Below are 8932 nucleotides of genomic sequence, written 5' to 3' on the forward strand. Positions count from 1 at the left end.
ATAAAGGAATTATGCTTATTTAAACTTCCGTAATCATGATGTATGACATGTTGATTTTAGTTTATTACCATGGGTTAATTGTCCTTTGTCCTGGATTATTCAATATGACCGTCTGGTTTTTGTCCATAACAGTCCATCAGTCATAAATATAAAGTGCAAGTATCCTTGTCAAATTATTCTTATATCCGAAGTCAAATATTCCAACTAATTGGGGATTCGAATTGTAACAAGGTCTTAATACTTTGATTAATGAATACACCAGGTTATCAACTGCGTGTAGTCCAAGGTTTTACTACTTTGTTAACAATTACACCAATTACCCTTGAATGTAATCCACCCCTGTTTTAACTAGTCCATTAACTATTAATCCAATCCCGTGTCCGGTAAAATGAATAATTATTGGTATTTATAGATATCCCGCCCACCGTACCCAGTCAAGCGTATGTGGTTATTTATAAATACGTCAAATTATAAGTCTATATAATAAATTAACGAGGTATTATTTAGTTAATATAAAGCCCATTAATAGCCCATAGTCTAATTTTCACAAGTGACATTTTTTTATCCAAACCCCAATTATGGTACAAAGCCCAATTACCCAATTTTAATATTTAGCCCAACATCACGATTACTTCGGCATTAAATAAGCATAATAATAACTTAGCTACGAGACATTAATTTAAAAAGGTTGAACATAACTTACAATGATTAAAAATAGCGTAGCGTTACACGGACAGAATTTCGACTTACACCCTTACAACATTCGCTAACATACCCTTATTATTAGAATTTAAAATTAAAATTAAAATTAATATATATATATATATATATATATATATATATACATATATATATATATATACATATATATATATATATATATATATATATATATATATATATATATATATATATATATATATATATATATATATATATATATATATATATATGTTGAGATTGAGGAGAAGAAAAAGATGTGTTAATTGATCACCAAACTGCGAAATTTATAGGAGTGTGGCCAGCTACCTACTGCCATGCAATCGCATGGAAAATGCACCTCCAGGCCATGCGATCGTATGACCTCTTTTTCCAGCTCACATGAGCTTGTTTTCTTTCTTGCCGACGGTATTTAATAATAATATAATATATAAATAATTTATAGAATTATTTAAATATTATATTATATTCGTGTGCATAGTTGACTTGTAATTTTTAGTCCGTTGCGTCGAGCGTTGAAAGTTGACTCTGGTCCCGGTTCCGGATTTTCGAACGTCCTTGCGTACAATTTAATATCTTGTATTTTGCATTTTGCGTCTTGTACTCTTGTAATTTTGAGACGTTTCTCATCAATAATTTGAACCACTTTGATTGTACTTTGTACTTTTTAGCTTTTTGGTCATTTGCGTCTTCAATTCGTCGAATCTGTCTTTTGTCTTCACCTTTTGTTATTTAAACAAATATCACTTGTAAATAGAACAATTGCAACTAAAAGTTTGTATTTCTTGAGGGATAATGCTATCAAAATATATGTTCGTTTTTAGCATTATCACATACCTTGACAAGTTTGTCATTGTTTTCATCGATGACATACTTATTTACTCAAAGAATGATCAAGAGCACGAAGAACATTTGAGAAAAGGGCTAGAGTTGTTGAGGAAAGAAAAACTGTACGTTAAATTTTCAAAGTGTGCATTTTGGTTGGAAGAAGTTCAATTCCTCGGTCACATAGTGAACAAAGAAGGTATTCAGGTGGATCCAGCAAAGATTGAAACCGTTGAAAAGTGGAAAACCCGAAAAACTCCGAAGCATATACGTCAATTTTTAGGATTGGCTGGTTACTACAGAAGATTCATCCAAGATTTTTCCAAAATAGTAAAACCCTTGACTACATTAACGTATAAAGGGAAGAAATTTGAATGGAAGGATGAGCAGGAGAAAGTGTTTCAATTGTTGAAGAAAAAGTTAACTACGGCACCTATATTGTCATTGCCTGAAGGGAATGATGATTTTGTGATATATTGTGATGCCTCAAAGCAAGGCCTCGGTTGTGTATTAATGCAACGAACAAAGGTAATTGCTTATGCATCTAGACAATTGGAGGCACTACTTATATGGGGACAAAAGTATTATATATACCGATCAAAAAAGTCTCCAACACATATTTAATTAGAAACAACTAAACATGAGGCAGCGTAGGTGGATTGAGTTATTGAATGATTACGATTTCGAGATTCGTTACCATCTGGGGAGGGCGAATGTGGTAGCCGACGCTTTGAGTAGAAAGGACAGAGAACCTATGCGGGTAAAAGCTATGAATATAATTATTCGTACTAACCTTACTACTCAAATAAAGGAGGCGCAGCGGGGAGTTGTAAGAGAAGGGAATTTGAAGAATGAAATACCCAAAGGATCGGAGAAACACCTTAATATTCGGGAAGACGGAACCCGATATAGAGCTGAAAGAATTTGGGTGCCAAAGTTTGGAGATGTGAGAGAAATGGTACTTAAGGAAGCACATAAAACCAGATATTCAATACATCCCGGAGCGGGGAAGATGTACAAAGATCTCAAGAAACACTTTTGTTGGCCGGGTATGAAAGCCGATATTATAAATCATTCATGAATTATTTACATGAAAATAAACTTACACATCCTTTATATCTAATCCATATACCAACGACCAAAAACACCTACAAACACTTCTATTCTTCAACTTTCTTCATCTAATTGATCTCTCTCGAGTTCTATCTTCAAGTTCTAAGTGTTTTTCATAAATTCTATAAGTTCTAGTTTCATAAAATCAAGAATACTCTCAAGTTTACAAGTCTACTTCCAAGCTTTCTTATCCATTTCAAGTGATCATCCAATCTCAAGAAATCTTTCTTATTTATAGTAAGATATCTTTCTAATTCAAGGTAATACTCATATTCAAACTTTGGTTCAATTTCTATAACTATAATAATCTTATTTCGAGTGATAAACTTACTTGAACTTGTTTTCGTGTCATGATTCTACTTCAAGAACTTTCAAGCCATCCAAGAATCCTTTGAAGCTAGATCAATTTTTGTCACTTCCAGTAGGTTTACCTACTAAACTTGAGGTAGTAATGATGTTCATAACATCATTCGATTCTTATATATATAAAACTATCTTATTCGAAGATTTGAACATGTAATCACTAGAACATAGTTTAGTTAATTCTAAACTTGTTCGCAAATAAAGTTAATCCTTCTAACATGACTTTTAAAATCAACTAAACACATGTTCTATATCTATATGATATGCTAACTTAATGATTTAAAACCTGGAAACACGAAAAACACCGTAAAACCGGACATACGCCGTTATAGTAACACCACGGGCTGTTTTGGGTTTGATAATTAAATACTATAATAAACTTTGATTTAAAAGTTATTCTTCTGGGAAAATGATTTTTCTTATGAACATGAAACTATATCCAAAAATCATGGTTAAACTCAAAGTGGAAGTATGTTTTTCAAAATGGTCATCAAGATGTCGTTCTTTCGACGAAAATGACTACCTCTTTAAAAAATGACTTGTAACCTGTATTTCCGACTATAAACATATACTTTTTCTATTTAGTTTCATAAATTTCAGTTCATTATGAAACCATAGCAACTTGAATCACTCAATACGGATTTGAAACGAAGAAATGACGGGTAAAACAAAATTGGATAAATTTGCTAGTTTTAGCTACGAAAATTTTGTAACAAATCTAAACTAAACATATCCTAACTAATTTATATTGTATTATACATATTATGTAATCTCGGGATACCATAGACACGTATACAATGTTTTGACATATCATATCAACCCATATATATATATATATATATATATATATATATATATATATATATATATATATATATATATATATATATATATATATATATATATATATATATATATATATATATATATATTTCGGAACAACCATAGACACTCTATATGCAGTAATGTTTGAGTTAACTATACAGGGTTGAGGTTGATTCCAAAATAATATATATATTTTGAGTTGTGATCTAGCCTGAGACTTATATACACTGGGTCGTGGATTGATTCGAGATAATATATATTGATTTATTTCAGTACATCTAACTGTGGACAACTAGTTGTAGGTTACTAATGAGGACTGCTAACTTAAAAAAACTTAAATCATAAAAACGTAATAAAAAATGTTGTGAATATATTTAAATCATACTTTGATATATATGTACATATTTGTTATAGGTTCGTGAATCGACCAGTGGCCAAGTCTTATTTCCAACGAAGGAAAAATCTGTAAAAGTGAGTTATAGTCCCACTTTTAAAATCTAATATTTTTGGGATGAGAATACATGCAGCTTTATAAATGTTTTACAAAATAGACACAAATATGCGAAACTACATTCTATGGTTGGATTATTAAACTGAATATTGCCCCTTCAAGTCTGGTAGCCTAAGAATTAGGGAAATGACCCCTAATTGACGCGAATCCTAAAGATAGATCTATGGGCCTAACAAACCCCATTCTGGAATTTGGAATGCTTTAATACTTTAGTTTATATGGTGATTGCGATTGCTAATTTATGACATACTTGCGAGTACGCGGGGAATATTCTATATGCATTATGTTAATGTCGGTTACCAGGTGTTCATCATAGAATGATTTTTATACACTTGCGAGTGTAAGATTATTGAATAAATGAAATCTTGTGGTCTATTATATTAATTTGATAATATATAGGTTAAACCTATAACTCACCAACTTTTTTTGTTGACGTTTTAAGCATGTTTATTCTCAGGTGATTATTAAGAGCTTCCGCTGTTGCATACTAAAATAAGGACAGGATTTGGAGTCCATGATTGTATGATATTGTGTAAAAACTGCATTCAAAAAACTTATTTCGATGTAATATATTTTTATTGTAAACCATTATGTAATGGTCATGTGTAAACGGTATATTTTAGATTATCATTATTTGATAATCTACGTAATGTTTTTTTTAAACCTTTATCGATAAAATAAAGGTTATGGTTGTTTTAAAAATGAATGCAGTCTTTGAAAAACGTCTCATATAGAGGTCAAAACCTCGCAACGAAATCAATTAATATGGAACGTTTATAATCAATATGAACGGGACATTTCAACAGGGGCATTTAGGATCAGTGTAATGAATACAAGGCCACTGCCTATTCATGATCCAGCATTCCATAATCTCGGCAAAGTAACTAATGAAATCATAGCATGCGCTTGTTTTAACCTTATCTGAATTGCAAATTTAACCATATTTACTTTACTTCATCTTATAAACTAAAAAACCCAAAAATTAGGTAACAAACCACTACTCCTTCACGTTAGGATTTTCTTACGCTTACTTATAGGTTCGATTCTACTGATATCTCAAAAATATGACCCTAGGTCATACTTCCCTTACTCACAATAAGGAGTAGTAAGATTTAGGCCCCGCTATTTAGGCCCCGCATAATATAAATTTAAAACTATCGTTCGCTACCTTGATCAGCCGATTCTGACGCTGTGCGACCTGACGACACCGCATAAATAAAATCGTCCGTTTTGGTCATATCAATGTGGTAACAAGTTTTTGGCGCCGCTACCGGGCAACTGGTATCAGACAATACTGCTTTTATCAAACTCATTCACAAACATTTAGTGGTGTCTAAGAAAGACAATTATACAGGGACTTGGTTGTTGGATTTTCCGAACAGTCTCCAATTATATTGGAACCAAAAGGATCATGCCTCTCTGTAGTCAGCCTGGCCACTTGGTTTGTTGAATAGTTCGTGCGAAGCTCTGTTATCGAAATACCAGGGAATCAGTAGCAAGAACCAAAAACATATTTAAACTTGGGATAATTTGATTAGATTACCTTAGACTACTTTAGATTAAGGCTACCTTAGATTACCTTAGATTACTTTAGAATAACCTTAGATTGCTTTAGAGTAAATTAGGAACTTAGCTTATCTGCTTTAAATTTAAAAACAAAAAGGCATACCTAGTGTATGACGCAAACCCGATCTAGACTAGGGCTGTTGTTATTCGTACCTGATCCAGACGCAATAATCTCTAAAGCACGCAAGGAAGAATGAATCATAAATCGAATGGCGTTACGCGTTACTTTAGCAGAAAACACCAAACTCTCGATTGAAGGTTGAGGAAGACCGATCAGATTCCCAGAGATTCAAGGACACTCGTTCAAATTGAAACATCACATTATACAACTCATCCAAAATGGCTGTCAATTCCATGGACTACCGAATGACGATCCTAACTCTCACCTTGATAAATTCATATCTCTTTCGAATTCTTACAAACAGCCAGGGATAGGACAAGATATAGTTCGGCTATACTTGTTCCCTTATTCTCTCACTCATCATGCACAAACATGGTTTGAAGGATTGGAAAAAGATTCCATCACATCATGGACGGAGATGGCTACTAAATTCCTAACCTAATATTTCCCTCCTTTCAAACAAACCAAACTTAAGAATGACATCATTAACTTCAAACAAAGTTATGATGAATCTCTTTACACTGCATGGGAGCGATTCAAAACCCTCCTGAAGAAATGCCCTAATCACCAGTTAGAACGGTCTGCCTAAATCTGTACCTTCTACAATGGTCTTAAGGTAAATCATAGGACGAGGATCGATGCCGCAGCTCAAGGAAATCTGATGAACCAAACCACAAACGAAGCATGGGAGTTGCTCGAGAACATGACAATGCATCATCATGACTGGAACAGTGGTGAAACTACTTCATCATCTGCACCACTCTCTGCACTTAATAATCAAATGGAGGCCATCAAATCTCTCACGAACAAGATGGAATCTCTTGCCAAATAACTCGGAGAATTGAAGGCGCAACTGCAGCAAGTTAACCAGGTCTAGGCCTGTGTTAATTGTACCAACCCGCAACCCACTGAAGAATACCAAGTTGAGTACGAGAACCCTGACAATTCAGTCTGTTACGTTCAATACCCAGCTTGTCAATCAAATCCCGGATTCAATCAACAGCCCAGGGTTAATCAATTTCAAAGAAACAACCAGCTTTTTTGCTATCACTACCCACCTTATCTAACCCAACAATCTCAATTAACCTACGATCAACCACTTCCACTCACTGGCCCACCAGCTGAGGAAAATTCTCCAACCACCCAAATTACAAAAGTAACCAACCCTACTCTCGGGACTGATGATCAGTTGACTCAGTTCATTCAAGGAAACCAATAGTTGAATCAGAGAACTGCATCTAGACAAGACCAGATGGAGATACTAATGATAAATCAATTGGCTCTGCTCAAAAGACTAGAAACGCAGCTCGGATAGTTATCAAAACACCTTGAAACCCGACCACACGGGAGATTACCTTGTAATACTATCCAAAATCCCCACATAAAGGAAGCTAAGCAAATGGACTCCGTGTTCCCAGGGGAAGAACCACGGAGAAGGTCAGCTAGGCTCAAGAACAAATCAACATATACTCAGAAGCTGTCCACTTGTAACGACTCAACCCGATAACCGACCGTTAACGTACACACTTAAAAAAAAAAACAGTTTCAGCATCATCATGTTGGCGCGGCGTGCCAAACTCTTGTGCGGTGCGCAATAACGTTAAATTTAAATCCCGAGTACAAATCCAACAACTGAACTTCGGTGTTTACTCTGTGGCGCGGTGCGCCACAATCCGACACTCTCGTAAACAAACAACGTCCGCGAGTCTCGATGTGACACAACCAGAACTGACACTCCATGCCTCACAATCATCCATAAAGTGGAATAATTCACTGACAATTTCCACGATCACGTTTCCCGACAGGGAAGATACAGTATTCACCACAATATCAAACTCGTAGTCACACGACAGTACTATCTGAGTTTCACACCAAACCATATTTACATCACGAGAGCACCCGAAACTATAGTTTCATTCTCTCTCTCCCGTGATTTCCAACTTCACGCTTGGTCTTATACCGCACTTTGGTACTACACGACCACCTTACATAAGAATACTTACACTTCATGCGATCTAAAACCACCGGAGCTTCCTTGGGCGGTAGTAAAACTCCCCCACTTAGGATTTAGCTCCACATTCTCACCGCCAAGATGATAACATCCTGCGGAATTGTCATTCCACAACACACATGATCATTCTCATCATCGATCATAAACACCGAATCACTGCAAATTCTCTTTAGGCTCTCAGAGCCTTCATACACAATCACTAGAGATGTCGTACACGCGACGTCATCGCACCTTCATTCCAAAAATCACAACTAACCGCCCTTCATCGTTCGCAAAGCGAACTCCACTAAAGTCCCACATACGCCTCTAAGCTTAGGCATATGCTGCTCTGCTTAATTAGTTGTGCATCTCAGTCGAGATCACCCAACCTTCCACTCAACGAACCTTTATAAAAAATGGCTCACTCTCATGGAGAAGAGTGACCAATCTGAAAAGATAATTGCGTCGACAGCTATATCAACACTTCATCATAGCCTTTGGTCTAACCGACCATTAACTCTGTCACCGGCTTACCAGTCATCTTTACCCGTCTATCACATAAGAGCAACCAGATTCGCTCATCCGTCACTTCGTAGGAAGTATTTACCGCAATGCTCTTAGACTTTGACTTTCGCAACCGTCGAATTACTATCACCCGTCGATCACTATTGTAATCTCCGCTGCTTCCAAGGGTATCTCATGGGCACCCTAAGCACAAAGTGATCACACCATCACCGGAGTTGAACATCACACTAGCAGGTAAAAGGGGGCACCTGACGCAGTGTCATGCAGACTCCCACCACAATCTACCGAGATTTAGAAACTCGATCTTTGGGTTTCATACTCCCGAATGTCACCCATCTCTCCACAATAATAACCTGAAGTCATACCTACCCGA

The 8932-nt window shown here is 35.6% G+C and overlaps 1 non-coding gene across 1 annotated transcript; it reads right to left on the minus strand.

The window, feature by feature from the left end:
• Positions 1-6511: 6511 nt before the first annotated feature.
• On the minus strand, positions 6512-6617 carry LOC139886892 (small nucleolar RNA R71). The gene has a single exon (XR_011772753.1). It is a non-coding gene; the product is annotated as a small nucleolar RNA R71 (small nucleolar RNA).
• Positions 6618-8932: the final 2315 nt, after the last annotated feature.

Source organism: Rutidosis leptorrhynchoides, chromosome 1 (genome assembly GCF_046630445.1).
Source record: "Rutidosis leptorrhynchoides isolate AG116_Rl617_1_P2 chromosome 1, CSIRO_AGI_Rlap_v1, whole genome shotgun sequence".
Classification (NCBI taxonomy): Eukaryota; Viridiplantae; Streptophyta; class Magnoliopsida; order Asterales; family Asteraceae; genus Rutidosis; species Rutidosis leptorrhynchoides.